The sequence below is a fragment of the Pseudorca crassidens genome, chromosome 6 (assembly GCF_039906515.1).
Source record: "Pseudorca crassidens isolate mPseCra1 chromosome 6, mPseCra1.hap1, whole genome shotgun sequence".
In the NCBI taxonomy this organism is placed as follows: Eukaryota; Metazoa; Chordata; class Mammalia; order Artiodactyla; family Delphinidae; genus Pseudorca; species Pseudorca crassidens.
The window spans coordinates 44,930,454-44,946,713 of record NC_090301.1 but is presented as its reverse complement, the minus strand read 5'-3'; the positions used below and the strand labels follow the sequence as shown (position 1 = coordinate 44,946,713).

The following is a 16,260-nucleotide window of genomic DNA, read 5'->3' as shown; positions in this document are numbered from 1 at the left end:
TCACTCGTGGGGTCTCTGTGAATATTAGACCAAGCTAGGCAGTCAGGTCAGAAATAAGCCCAGAAATCTAGAAAAAGCTAATAAGGTTGTACTGAAGGTATGTGTGTGTGTGTTCACCAAAAGACATGTATGAAAACAGCCATACCGGAACTTATTCCTAATAGCCAAAAACCATTAGCCACCCAAATGTGTATCAACAACAGAATGGATAAATAACTTTATGGTTATAATTATACAGCAATGAGAATCAATGATCTATAATTATATGCAGTTAAGTGAAAGCCTTACAAACATAACGTTGAGCAAAAGAAGTCAATATCATGTTGTTGGTACATACTCTGTATTTCTATTTCTGTAAAGTTCAAACTCAGGGAAAATTAATCTATAGTGTTCTAAATCAAAATAATGGTTAACTTGAGGGAGAAGGAGAAAAGAGATGGGTTGGATGTTGGCACAGAGGGGCTTTCTGGGTTGTTAAACGGTTTCATTTACTTATCTGGCTCCTGACTACATGGGTCTGTTCACTCTGAGAAAATTTATTGTGTGTATTGTACATAAAAGATATAACACTTTTCTATATGTACATTATACTTCAATAAAATCTTCATTAAAAAAATCCTATCATGTTGTGTAACCTCTGAGGAAAATAACATAAAAGTGGACTAAAGGAGATGAGAGGTAAGGGCAGGGAAGGGTTGTACCAGGGAAAGCTAGAAGAAAAAAGGAATAAGATGGAAGAAATATCTCAGAAAGTGACTGCCAGGCTTCTTAAGGGGGAAGGTATGGGAACTGAGGATAAAACCTAAACCAAAACGCTTTGAGAACACCAAAGATCAAGCCTCCAAAAACCCCCAAGCTAGTTTCTCCCTTAATAAGAAAACACATGTCAAAAATCAAATGCAACCAAGAAAAATAAATGGCATTGTCTTCCCTGACTAATGATTTAAAAAAAATAGTGAGCTGCTTAGCTCATACCATGCAATCACCCCAGAAATCAGTTGTCCTTTCAATTTAGATGAGATAGATAAAGTATAAAGTAGGAGAAAGATAAAATATAAAAGGGGAATCAATTTTTTTAAGGAAGAAAATGTAACTTTGAAGCATGAGTTACTCTAAGCATAATACCATAATTTTTTCAACTTGAAAAATCAAAAACATCTATATACCCAAAACCATAACTGGAAGTAAGAAAGATTTTAAGAAATCTGGGGAAATATCTGCAACTTATTTGAAAGGCAAAGAGTCAATATACGTAATTTGCTAAGAATACTCACAAACCAATAAAAATGTTTTAACAGAAAAATAGACAAAGGACACCATCAGGCATGTCACAAAAGAATACAAGTAAATGAAAAATGAATCATTCTCAATGCGTATCAAAATAATTATAGCATTTTGCAATTATAAAATTGGCAGGGGCTCTTATAAATATTAATAACCAGTGTTGGTACAATGCAGAGATACGATGGAGATATAAATATTAAAACCATCTTGGAGGACAGTCAATCAAAGTGAATCAAAACACTGTATACTGTACATACCAAGTTCAAGCTTGACCCTCAGCAATCTTCAAAGAGAATCAGGAAGAGGTGGTTATGTATGAACAGTGATGACAGCGACTCTAGGATCCAGAAGCTTGTTGGGCTGTTCTTGGGTATAACACCAATGAGGAAGCAGATGGCTGGGCTTTTAGACTTTTGATACATCAGGAGCTGGTCCATGAGGAGGCTAAAAATGAAGAAAAATATTCATGACAAACGGACCCAAAAGGACCAGCAGCAAAATGACAAAAAAACCTCTCCTATCTTGAAAATAGTCTCTAATATTATTTTAACCTAAATATCTCTTACCACATCTTAATTATCACAGTCAGACTCTCAAGGAAATCTGTATTCAAATTTGGCAAAACACTAGTTGTGTTCCCTTTGCACCATTTTCCTAAAGAATAAAGCTGCTGTGGGCCTTTTCTCCTATTTACAACAAAGAGAATATAATCAGTGTTTTAAAAATAATTTTTTAAACGAAAAAGATACTTTTCAACTATGAAAAATAAAAAGAATTAACTGTTTTAAAACAAAACCAAAGCAACAAAAACAAGCAAAAAGAATCCTTCACATATAATACATGTTCCAAGTTAGACACTGAGTTTTGGGGATATTCTGGGTTTTTAAAATTTCTATGTTGTTGTGTTGTTTTGTTTTTTCCTATTGTGTTTTACTTTTAGAGTAACCACTGAGTTAAGCTACATAAGTATGACAGTTACTGTGCACTGTCTCTGACTGCAGGGCACAGGTTCTGTAGTTAAACTGCTTGGGTTCAATTTCCAGCTCTTCTGCTAATAAGCTGCACAACTTTGGGCAATTTAAATTTTTTCTCTGTGCATCCATTTCCTCCCCTGTAAAATTAGGAAAATAATAGTAACATACCTGCAATGTTTTGTGAAAATTAAATATCGCTGCATAAACACTAAGGATAATTATTGAGGCAGTAAAAGTGCTACATAGTGTCTGTCATTACATTTATATCTCTTAGCTGTTTCCACTATTACAGATAAAAAGCATCGAGCATGATTTATTGGTGATAACATTTCCAAGAACTCAAACCAGAAAAGCATATGTAAGTAACAAGAACTAGTACTAAACAGAGAAACGATAGAGGAGTAATGTCAGCAAGATGGTGGAATAGGATGCCCCAGACCCTTCTCCCTCCCACAGAAACACTGATTCAATAACACACGGACCAATTCCCTTTATGAGAAATCAGACACAGTTAAGAGGCTCCTGTACCCCAGGTAAGCACAAAATCGGCCACACTGAAGCCAGTAAGAAAAGTCATGGCACTCTCTTTCCATAATCCCTCTCCCTGGCACAGCACCACACAATTGGGAGGAAACTCCCATCTCCTGGCTTTTCCCTGGGAAGGAAAAGAGAAGACTAGACCACACATCTAACATTCTGACTTTTCAGAGGGGCTTCCATGGGATTGGCTTCTGCCTCACCTGTCATGGAGTGTTAATGGAACCCCAGCTACTCTAGGCGGGCCACTGGGAATGAAAAAGCTGGGTGGCATATTGATGATCCAGAGGACCCACAGTACAGCAGACAGAGGCGAATACAGCTCAGCAGCCTCTCTCTCTGGAGGAAGAGAAGAGTGGAGCATGTGATCAATTTTCCAGCTTTTTGAGAGCCGCCCAAGGCACTGGTTTCTGCATAGCCCAACTCAGGGCTCTGACAGGACCCAGCATACTATGGATGACACTATAATAGAAAACTACAAGCCAATATTCCTGATGTATAGATACATAACTCCTCCACAAAATACTAGCCAACCAAATTCAATAGCACATGGAAAGAATCATTCACTATGATTAAGTAGAATTTATCCTAGGGATGCCAGGATGGTTCGGTATATATTTTTATACATTATCAATTGCTATGGTACACCATATTAACAGAACACAGGGTAAAAGTCACATGATCATCTAATAGGTGCAGAAAAAGCATCCGACAAAATTCAACACCATTTCAAGGTAAAAACACTCCATAAACTAGGAATAGAAGGAAATTACCTCAACATAAAAAAGACCAAATATGAAAAGCCCACAGCTAACATCATACTCAGTGGTTGAATACTGAAAGCTTTTAATCTATGATCAGGAACAAATCAAGGTTGTCTACTCTTGCCAGTTGCATTCAACAAAATACTGGAAGTCCTAGCCAGAGAAATTACGAAAGAAAAAGAATAGGCATCCAAATTGGAAAGAAAGATTTAAACTGTCTCTGTACACAGATAAGTAGAAAACACTAAAGATTCCATTAAAAAACTGTTAGAACTAATAAACGAATTCAACAAAGAAGCAGGATACAAAATCAACAAACAAAAATCATCTGTATTTCTCTGCATTAACAACTAATAATCTGAAAAGGAAATTTAAAAAATAAACCCATTTACAATAGCATTCACAAGAATAAAATACTTAGAAATAAACCAAGAAAGCAAAAGCTTGTACAATGAAAACTATAAAACTTTACTGAAATAAATCAGTAGGATGCAAATACATGGAAACACATCTGTGTTCCTAGACTGGAAGACTTAATATTGTTTAAATGTCCATATTACTCAAAGTGATCTACAGGTTCAATGTAATTAATCTCTTTCAAAAACCCAATGATCCTTTATTGCAAAAATAGAAAAAATAACCCTAAAATTTATGGGGAGCCACAAAGGACCCCAATAGCCAAAACAACGTTGAAAAAGAACAAAACTGGAGTCCTTACACTTCCAACAGGATAGTAATCTTTAAAGTATTCACTAATTTAAGATGAACTCTTGCCTGTACAGTGCAGAGGTGCATACTGTCAGTGTTTTATGGCATTACCCTTCTTCTTTCTGAGCTACTCTAGCCAATCAGTGCCTCTTGTGATTGGCTTACCTGGGTTTTACTCCAGTCTTGTAGTCATCCAGTGTCTTTAAGATAGCTTTATAGATCCCTTTTCTGAAACATTATGTGTTTTTTCCATAATATGACTCTCAGAGGATATCTTATTTCCCAGTTCTCAGAGGAAGCTACTTGAGGTAACTCTCAAAAGCAGTCAATATACGATATAACACATTAATATTATTAACATGTAATGGAAAATTAATGGATCAATTAATCAGTCAATAAATCTGTGGAGGGAAAATCTAAGCCATAAAACTATACTCAGAAGTACACATCATGAACAGAACCATGTTCATAACATTTTGCCTTTTCTATGCATTGGTATTTGCTCCCTCAAATTGGACTTCAAATCATACAGTTTTATCATTAAAATCAAATAGCTTGCCACTCAGATAGGAAGATCCATCAATCCCCCATTGTATGTTACCAATATTAATGTTTTGTAGAATTTGCATTTTCATTCTTCAGTTTTCTACAGGGTTCAGTGGTGCCCTATTTTCTTCCACATCAAATATAATCATCAACTTTCCTCACCATATACCCTCACTATTCTCTGAAATACAACACAGCTTTTGAAACTGAAGCTTAGAGAGGTGTGTTGCCTTGCCCAAGGTTAAACAGCTAGTAATCAGTAGATCCAGGATTCAAATACAGCTCTAGCCAACACCAAGACCTTCTTTTCACTGTATATAATATGCCTCACAAACAAACATGCCCTATGGGATCCTACTTCACTGTGTTCATTCTTGACTGAAAACCCATCTGTTCAAATTTCACCCATCCTTTATGGTCTAACTCAAACTTTGCTGCCTTTCTTTCAAAGATACATATTTTTTGTGAGAAACATCATTACTATAATGCTGAAAAATGTTAAACTGCAATATAATATTAACTTTAAAATATGCTTTCAAACATAAAATACAAAGCGGAAAATTTGGTAACTCAATGGAACAGGTTGAACTTGATGATGAGAGGAAGGGACAATGGATAAGGGAAGGGGGCTGCAGAGAGGAACCTATCAGTTGATCCTGGAGATTCTGGGAAAGTGGGACACAGATGTCTCAATTCCCAGCAGCTTCCAGAGGAAGTAGGATGGAGCAGCCTGACCAGTCCAAGTCCTCCAATCTTATACTCATGGAGACAGAGCGCCAAATGGAGACACCAGAATAGATCAGCCAAGGAAAATAAGTGAATAATATGAGAGCTTGCCTTACGTATTTTGATGGGTTGGTTAGAAGGGCAGATAATAGAAACACAGTGAGCCCCTGAATGGATCAGGAAAATGTCACCACTCAGGGAGAGAAAGGTAAAGAAAAAAGCAGCATAGGAATGCTGCAGCCAAGTGAGTGGTAATCAATCCTTTCCTATTTGGTAAGAGGAATAGAGGGCAGAAGAATATTAGAAGTTTAGAGGAAGGAGAAGAAAGTGAGGTGGATATGTCAGAGAATTAACACAGCCTTTTCTGAAGGGCCAGATTTATCTTCATTGGTTTGGAGGGAGAAAAAAAGAAAGGTGGGTAAGGAAGATAAAAAGGAAAGAGAGGGAAGGAAAACAAAACAAAGGTGAAGGAAGGAAGGAAGTGGGGAGGGGGGAGGAGGGAGGCATAAGAAGGTATTTATCTTGCAATTTTTCATATGTTCTAACATTGAACTGTAGGATTCATGACAATACTGCTTCTCATAACTTACAAGAATTCCAGGTTTCTTGAGAACTGTGTTCATGCTTTTTTTCTCTATTCAAATAATTCAGCAGACCACAATAGAGCCACAAAGAAGCAATATTTTATAAAGGGTGTTACTTCCTTGCTATTACCCACTCCATACACAGAAACTTCATTGTGACAGTTAGATAAAATCTATACCTGGAAGAGGTGCTTTAAATCAAAACTCAGATGGATTATTTAAGATGATGAAGCTCAAACTATGGTATGCTTACTATATGTGTTTTATTCTAAGGTTAATTTAGGAATGCTTAATTTTTTTAAAAAACTAAATAATGTATAGTTGGGAATCAATATGAACTTTTTCTTTCTCCTCACCAATTAAGACAGGTTCAACTCCTAGCCAAGGTAGAGTTTTCTCTTAGGACATCTAAGGAGAATGCCTATTTCTCGGCTTCCCAAGAAGCTCCTCTGTGTGCACCACTCTGTCTAGTGCAATATGGGCCTTGTGGAATGTCAACTCTGCCACTGGACTAGAGTTTTTAGTCTCAGACATTCTTTAAGACATTTCTCAATCTTAAATATTTATGAGTTGATCTATTTCAATATTAGCTTTCTCTAAAAATCTAATCTCCCAAAGATTTATGCATTTTTCCCAATTTCTCTAGAGATGTATCCTTTTTCTCTGATTATTCTTTCCTTCCTTCCATTGGATATATTTTAATTTTTCATATCTTAACTGTAATATGGTAAAGGAATATTTTTAGAAACAATTTTGCTAGGAAGAATAGTTCACCATATGATAGAGTCAAAGTTGAAACTGTATTTTCCCTATTGATGACATTACAACTTATGTTTAGTGTATTTCCTTTTGCTGGAGAAACGTATGCCATGTACTATTGAACTATTTCATAGCTAATATTGTGGAAACCACAAAAGCACTTAGCTTAACAATGAAAACAAATTAGACTTCAATGAGTAGAATTCTGTTGATACTGCTGATTTTACTTATGGATCATTGCAAATACTTATGATAATATATTTGGTTATTTTAAACAGAATACATCATTTTATTTCTGAAAGAAATTTTTAATCTTTCTAAACAAAAAGCATATCATATGAAACTTTCCAATCATTCATAAATACCTGAAAAATCCATTTCTAATCCAGAAATATAATCCAAATTATACCAGGTCACACGTTAGTTAATTACACATTAGTTCTAGTTTGGTATCTTTGATTCATGTAATAATTTATTGAAAGACCTGTCCCAGCTATGTCAGAGCTGAGACTGGAAACTGTAGCAAATGGAAGCAGGTGATATCCCCGATAGCACTTAGCTACATGCTTTGGCTACAAGAAGCTAAGGAACCACATAGAAAGGAAACTGAACCTGTCCACATTTGGGCTTTAGTTATATACAGACACATGATAGACTGCAGTATGGGGATGTGGTAAAATGTAATCAAAGCCAAATAACAGCCGATAGAGAACAAGGCTAGTCTTAGAGAAAAATCAGCATAAATGGTAAATAATTTTGTACAATGTACCAGATTTAGCAAAACATCTCCTTGGTGAGAGAGACTGACGGCTGAAGATAAAACCTTAAGCAATGTTTGAATGCAACAGCCTTAAGCAATGTTTGAATTCAACAGATCTAGCCTTCTGGACTGGAGAGGGCTGCCTGTGGTCCTTGAGAAAGAGAAAACTATGGCGCAAACCTAAAACAATTCAATTGCTTCTTCCTTTTTTTTTTTCTTTTGAGCTCTTGAATGTCTGAACACACCTTTAATTCTTCTTCTTTTTTTTTTTTTTGGCTGTGTTGGATCTTCGTTGCTGCGCACAGGCTTTCTCTAGATGCAGAGAGCGGTGGCTACTCTTTGTTGTGGTATGAGGGCTTCTCCCTGCGGTGGCTTCTCTTGTTGAGGAGCACAGGCTCTAGGTGCGCGGGCTTCAGTAGTTGTGGCTCGCGGGCTCTAGAGCACAGGCTCAGTAGCTGTGGCTCACGGGCTTAGTTGCTCCGCGGCATGTAGAATCTTCCCGGACCAGGGCTCGAACCCGTGTCTCCTGCATTGGCAGGTGGATTCTTAACCACTGCACCACAAGGGAAGTCTCTCAATTGCTTCTTAACTGAAGAAGAAAGCAATTCATCAAATCAATTCTTCTGAGGAGTAATAACTTCTCCTCCACTTCCAAACAAAACAAAAAAGCAAGACTGAGATGGAGGAAATGTTTCTCTGCCAGTTGGATAAAAGATCAACCTCAATCCAAGACAGGTAGAATAGTGAGGAGATCCAAGCACAGTAGCAGAGAAGCAGTCTTTGCACCCTAACAAGAGGCCTATGCAGGTTGTGGCTCCTGTGCAAATGGGCCAAGGAATGCTGACAGCATCACAGATGGTGAAAGAAGCATCAAAGTGAAGAGCAGAGTGATGGACAACAGTCCAGAGAGATGGCAGGTACAAAAGTAGAGGTGCAGGACTGTGGAATGAATTAAAGAAGAGATAAGAAATGAACCTTCTCTGAGAAATCCCAAACAGCCAAAAAAATAAAAAAGAGAAAAAATATTTGGCAGCTGATGGCTCTTTACCTAACAGTCTTACTTAGTGCCCACAAACCAGTGTGTATTTTTGCATATTAATATGTGAATATGTTAATAGGAGCTATGTACCCCATCCTCTCTCCCCAAAAGAAGCTCTGTGGTTAAATAGGATTGTGAAACAAGCACCTATAACCCCTCTTCAAGATTCACAATATATATTAGAGTCAGAAAATTCCACAGTACAATTTATCTGCCCAAAAGATGCTGTTTTTGCAACATACTTACTATCACACTGAGGATTACACGACATATCGGTTAAGAAATCCTAGTTTGAAATTTTTAAGTTTTAAAATGCAAGTAACCCAATGCATGGAACAATGATAGGTCCTGAAAATATATTTGATGAATATTCAAAACCTTTAAAATCAATACATATTCTAATTTTTCTAGGAGTAAAAATAATTGTTATAATTTACTTGGAAATATTTTACTCCCAAAATTGTTTAAGCTGCACTTTTAAAACCAACATTTTTTAGCTAGTTCTTACTATTTGAGCTCCAAAATATCAGAAAAAGGGAATGTATGTATTCAATCTACGAAATGTCACAATTTCTAACCTAATAGCATCTTTAAGTTTTGGTTTTATCAATGTCACAAATTAGTAGTTTTCATTCTCAAGATATAGCGGTGTATGCCATAATTTATGTTTGTACAACGAAGTCTGACATTTCAGAGAAGTTTCCCTTATCTACAGCTATTTCAATGTTTTAAAAAATTGGAGAAGAAACAGATGTTAAATGGTGAAATATATTCTAAACTATTTCAAAAATACTTGGCAGCAAGTGCTGGAGCATTAGTAGAAGAACAGCTCTGTATAAATGGCCAGTTTATTTTGCATGTACTTTTCTTGAAAGAAAAATAATTTTAAAAGAGACAAAGGAGAATTATTGATGTGTATTATATAAACATTTATTAATATGGAAAACAGCTTTTAGTATTATATTTCATGATGTTGAGTCTCTATAAAACTCTACATACATACTCATAAATATAATATATTTAAAATTTTTCAAGTTCCTTCTGCTTATTACAACTTGTGATTTTTTTTTTAATTAGCCCTGATGATCTTACCCTTCCTTCCTACCTTTTAATTTCTACTATAGCTTTTAAACTAATCCTTGCTCAAAAAATAGACTAATCCAATATTGCTCTCCATTAATTTCTGAAAGATTCTTGTGGTCGAGTAATAACTCAAGCTTCTGGGCATATCTGGTCATTTTGTGTAATATGTTCATTTTATTCTTGGTCATCAAGCTATGTTTCTACATCACTAAATAGCTTTAAACTATCTTTAATGCTATTTTAGTGGATAGACTAAAAGATGATTCCACTAAAAAGAAGGTTGTTATAATATTTCAAAGAATTTGGGGCAAAAAAGCATTAGTTGGCTTAACTCAAAGTTTTTTAATGAATTTTTTCTTAACCATTTGTCCCAGGGATAGCCAACTCTGTAGTTTTCTTTGGCATGCCAAGAACAATTTTATTAAAACAAACTTTCAGGGAATGAAGCTAGCAATATATAGGATAAGCATATACTATCCCAGATTATTTTTTCTTTTGCTAAAATTCTCTAATATGGCTGCTGAAATTGATATCGTTTTACCACTAGTTGCAATCATTTACCAAAATAGCCAAAATTCAGAGATTGTCTATATTTCATATCAAAAGAAGGTAGCAATTTTAAAGTTCAATTAATGAAACTGTCATTAATGCAAAGCTTAAATTCTTTTCCAGTTGGCCTTGAAGTTTAACGTTGTGTATGATGTGGCCAAACTCCAGCAACTGACTAATTTATGAATAAGTAGTAGACTGGCTACAGTTTCCCATGGTAATTCAAGATCCAAAGTTTCTTTATTCAAAAATAATCCAGAACTCATTAGACAATTTTAGCATACTTGAAGTACAAATAAATTATCTTTGTCTTTATCCCAGCATTCCAAATTTAGGTTTATAAGTAGTCCTTTTATCTGTGATCCCCCTGATTGGATACTCCTGCTTAATTATTTAATTAAAAAAATTCAAATAACAAAGACATCACTCAATCACTAGCTGTCAGCTGGATTAAGGCCATTGTAGCTACCTTTATATCATCATGCACATGAGTATGGTTGTAAAAGTAGAGGAAAAAACAGCATGTTTCACTTCTGGCCTGCAGCCAAGCCACATCTTCCAATGAAAATATATACTATATGAAAAGAATGAACAATATTCAAGATACTTAGGGTGTTAGGGAACAGGAACACATAGCAGCAGCAGCTCCCACTTACATATAGGGAGCCTTCACTGTGCAGAGTACATTTCCTAGAGCTTTGGCCATGTTAACTCATATAATTCACACAGCAAACCTATGAAGTTGGTACTATATTACCCCATTTTACAGATGAGGACTAAAATGCAGAGAGATTAAGTAACATGCTAAGATCATGCAGTTGGTAAAAGGAGGAGCTGTGATTAAAATCCAGACAATTTGACTTCATAACCCACACTCAAAACCAAGTTGATGAAGCTTAATCAGGCTATTCTGCAATTTTAGAGATTGATATTTTAGCCAACTGCCCCAAAGTTTTTGTCCAAACAATTTAGAGTCACTTTAGCTAGAAGCTTCAATAGAGTGGCTAAACTTGCGGATATGATTTCCTGCAAACTTCTTCCCTCCCCTACTTGTAGAGCACTCCTATTTTCTCTACTTTTCTCCTTCATTGAAAGAATAAATATCCCTCTTACTTTCCAAGACTAACTAAAGGTTCCACTTTAGCACTTAATTCCATCTCCTACCTTTTTAGGGGTAAAACCATACCCTTTTAAAGACCATGACGCATAACTGTCCTCACACTGCTGCACAGCATTTTTTCCTCCACTCAAGACTATAACATATTCACATCTCTACTTCCTTTGATAAAATAAATCTTCCCTCAACCCCTCTAGAGCTACTATCCCATCTTCACTCCTTTACCTCATGCAATTTTTATTTTAACTAAGGAAAGGTGGCTAAAGCAGGGCCAAATTAGTCACCATGATTTAGTCAGAGGCCAAAAAGAAATCACAATACAAATTGTTCAACTGCTTTGATATAAAGAGATCAAGACTTGGAGCCAGAAATCTACTCTGCTTAATGGTGTGAATTCTGGACATCAGTCATCTGCAAAATATGGACAATGATACCTACCCCCATTATGCTCTTGGGAGAATTACATGTGACCAAGTGTGAGAAAACCCCTCAAACTCATCTTGGAACACAATAAATAATTAGGAAATATTTGTTGAATAAGAATTATAAGTAATAATTAAGGGAAAATTATTTTATATTAAAAAACAAGGAATGAGATCAGAATGGATAAAAAGGAGAGAGCACTTGTATGTGAGGGAGAGAGACAGAGGTCAAAATGGAGAAAGAATGAACAAGATTGTGTAAGCACTAATCCCCAGAAGGTGCTTTGGAATTCATTCATTCAGCAAATATTTATCGAGCACATACTATGTTCCAGGCGGGGTTCTTGGCACCTGGGATTCATCAATAAACTAAGCAAAGAGAGTCTCTCTACGTCTGCTTTTGTCTACTCCAACAAATTAATCCTACTAAAGAACCACCACGTTATTTCATTGTTTGAAAGTCTTCAGCAGAACTTCATTGTCTACTTAATAAATTCCAAACCGCTTAGCCTGTCTTTCAATGTCTTTTATTAATTTTTTTAAACTCCAATCTATTTCTTACTATTTCAGCTTTTCCCCTACATGTACTCTCAGGAGGCATAAAAATAAGATTTTAAAGGGACTCTAGAGCTCTTCTAGAGTTTTGAAATTGAAGCATATTTGAGTGTAGCTGGGACATCTAAGAGACTCGAGGAGAGGGTGGAGTTGCAGAAGATGGGGCTGTGAAAGAAAACTGGACTAGAGCCAGATTATAAAGGACATTATAAGCCACGCTAAGAAGTTTGAGTTTGTTCTTAAAGGCAACTGGACACTGTTTTAACAAAGGAGTGACATGATCAGATCTGTGTTTTCCAAAGGTAATTCTGGAGGCCGTGGTAGAGTAAATTTGAAGAGGAGATGTCTAGTGGCATGGAAGGCAGCCAAGAGTATTGCAATAATAATGAGAGACGCTGTTAGCTAAATTATACAGTGGAGCTGATGGAGTGAAGGATTAAAGAAACATTTCAGAGTTATTATCAATGAGGTCAGGGGTAAGGTGGCAGAATGATTTAATGGTTATGTGGCTCTGCAGTCAGACTGCCCTTGTCTGAACCCTGTCTTCCACACTTCTTAGACATATGACTTAGGTCAAGTTAACACTGAGATTCATTTTTCTCATCTGTAGGGTAGAGATAACCAAAGTATCTATCTCCACAGATGCTGTGAAAATTAAAGTCAATAATTCACACCAATTTCTTGGCACCATACCTGGCTTATTAAGGGCTCTATAAATTGTATCCCTAGAATGTAGCAAAGCATCATTCAGCCTTTAGGTCTCCCTCTCAGCTTTCTGTCTTCAAATTTGTTAAATTTTCCTCATATTCCCTACATAATGCATTTTTATCTCTATTGGATCATTCTTCATGCCATCTCTTTCACTCTGGTTTCCATCTACCAAAATCCAACTTAATGTCAGAGTCTATGGTTTAATCATCTTTGAATCCCCAGCACTTAAGTTAATTAGGCTGGAATTAAATTTGTTCAAAGTTCTCTGAAAACCTCTCCCAACATGATTTTTCCAGCCCCTGAACTTTCATAGTACTTTATATCATCCTTGACTCTTACCACACACAGTCTTGCATTTGAGGACTTATGTAAGTAACTAAGCTCCCCTCATTGCTCCACGAGTCATTTCCCCACTCCAACTTTTCTGGGGCTCTACACATGATCAGATTGGTGTTATAGTCCAATGCATAACTATTTAATGATTTTCTCATTCACTCAATGACAAATAATTCCAAGGAAGCCACCAACTAGATTATAAACTCATTATTGCCATAAACTGACTGTCTTTGTAGTTAATACTTACATTTAATGTTTCATTATCTTGGAACCTGTTGCTGGAGAAGTACTAGAAGGTGCTCATTAAGTAATCTTGAGTTCACAAGATTTGATCTTCTGTTGACCGCCCTTGGGTATTTCATGATTCTCACACAATCTTTCCAAAAAGTAAAACTCAAGGCTTCTCAATTAGGATAATTTTAACTTTTAGGCACATGCTCTGCTATAATTTAACAGAAATGATTGTTGTTTGTCCAGCTTGGGTCACATTACATTTCATTGTGTGGGCAGGCATCTGAATGTTTCACAAACAGCAGTTATAAGGGGTGTAAATATTGGTTGGCTTATACTTAGTTTAGAAACTCAAGGCTGCTATGGCCAGTGATCTAAACCAGCATCACTAAAAGATCTTGGGCAGGGCTTTCAAATGTCTTGGGAAGGCAGTCAGCGTAACACATGTGCCATCCACATTTCCAAGTCTGGGGATATGAGCAAAAAGGAAATCTGCCTGAGCATGCTCAGGGCAGATAGTATACCCAGGCCACTTCTCCTGTCCTCTGGTGTTGTGCTCCCACCTGGGGCCTTGAGAGCACTCCCACACTGCCTGCTGCCATTCCAGGCCCTGCGGCACAGAACTACCCCTGACACCAGAATCAGGCTGCCTCTGCTTGTCACCAGAAGCCAAGAGACAGTATTCTACTGCATTCGAACCAAATGCTGCTGAGGGATGCCAGGAAAAATGTGAAACTGGAGCCAATTTGGGAAGTAAACCAACTCACAGATTCTTGCTCAACCTAGCAACAAAACCCCTATCATTTGAAAGCATCAGTACACACTCCTTTCGTTCCAAAGACACCATAATAACTCTGTATCTTACAGACTTTATGCTGCTACCTGCAAATAGTTGTTATGCTTATTCATCAAATGCAAAAAGAAAGTATCTGCATACTGCATCCTATGTCTTTTCCCAAGGGATAGCCCTAAGATTGTAAAGGACAAAAGTGATGCATCACTCCCACTTCCACCAATCAGAAAACAACCTAGTCAGGTTCTTTCCCATGTATTAGAAGCATATGCTTCTGATCCAAACATTTCGGTTGGTAGGAGTCAAAGAATCAAAACATAAATTCCAAATGTTGATTAAGAGAATATGCAATGAAGTTAAAGAGTTAAAATCCAAATATTAAAAGTCTAGTTCAAATACATATTTCATGCAAGTCAAAAATTTGCATTCCCCAATTAATTATTAAAACAGTCAAATTTGTGTAGTCATTTAACATTCTTTCCAGTGTGCAATAAAATTTATAGGATAATTTTAATGCCATCTGTAATTTTACTTTTCTCCATCTAAATGGACACCTTCTTTTCCCCAACTTCAATCCCCAAATCTCTTTGACGCTGGAATTCTGTTCTGAAACCCACTATTATTTGGATAAGTGTTTGAAAAATGCCAATATTTTCACAAAACAAACCAAATTTATATTGCCCATGATATAACTATTTGTACATAAAAAGTGTCACTGCCGGGCTTCCCCAGTGGCGCAGTGGTTAAGAATCTGCCTGCCAATGCAGGGGTCATGGGTCCGAGCCCTGGTCTGGGAAGATCCCACATGCTGCAGAGCAACTAAGCCCATGCGCCACAACTACTGAGCCTGAGCTCTAGAGCCTGCGAGCCACAACTACTGAACCCACATGCCACAACTACTGAAGCCTGTGTACCTAGAGCCCATGCTTCACAACAAGAAAATCCACCACAATGAGAAGCCCGCGCACCACAACAATGAATAGTCCCCGCTAGCCACAAATAGAAAAACCCGCATGCAGCAATGAAGACCCAACGCAGCCAAAAATAAATAAATTTTTTACAATAACAAAATAAAATTGTTAAAGAACCAGCTTTTAGTTTTATTGATCTTTGCTATCGTTTCCTTCATTTCTTTTTCATTTATTTCTGATCTGAACTTTATGATTTCTTTCCTTCTGTTAACTTTGGGGATTTTTGTTCTTCTTTCTCTAATTGCTTTAGGTGCAAGGTTAGGTTGTGTATTTGAGATGTTCCTATTTCTTAAGGTAGGATTGTATTGCTATAAACTTCCCACTTAGAACTGTTTTTGCTGCATCCCATAGGTTTTGGGTCGTCGTGTCTCCATTGTCATTTGTTTCTAGGTATTTTTTAATTTCCTCTTTGATTTCTTCAGTGATCACTTCGTTATTAAGTAGTGTATTGTTTAGCCTCCATGTGTTTGTATTTTTTACAGATCTTTTCCTGTAATTGATATCTAGTCTCATAGCGTTGTGGTCGGAAAAGATACTTGATACAATTTCAATCTTCTTAAATTTACCAAGGCTTGATTTGTGACCCAAGATATGATCTATCCTGGAGAATGTTCCATGAGCACTTGAGAAAAATGTGTATTCTGTTGTTTTTGGATGGAATGTCCTATAAACATCAATTAAGTCGATCTTGTTTAATGTATCATTTAAAGCTTGTGTTTCCTTATTTATTTTCATTTTGGATGATCTGTCCATTGGTGAAAGTGGGATGCTAAAGTCCCCTACTATGAATGTGTTACTGTCGATTTCCTCT

General features: G+C 36.5%; 1 long non-coding RNA gene across 3 annotated transcripts in view; it reads right to left on the bottom strand.

Moving 5' to 3' along the window:
* Positions 1-1,064: 1,064 nt before the first annotated feature.
* Positions 1,065-16,260, bottom strand: part of LOC137226418 (uncharacterized) — a 186,938-nt gene continuing 171,742 nt past the window's right edge. Inside the window, exon 4 of one of the 3 annotated variants that reach the window (XR_010944345.1) lies at positions 1,065-1,728. This is a non-coding gene — a long non-coding RNA (uncharacterized lncRNA). The remainder of the gene's footprint in view (positions 1,729-16,260) is intronic. The other 2 variants (XR_010944346.1, XR_010944344.1) reach the window with 2 other exon arrangements.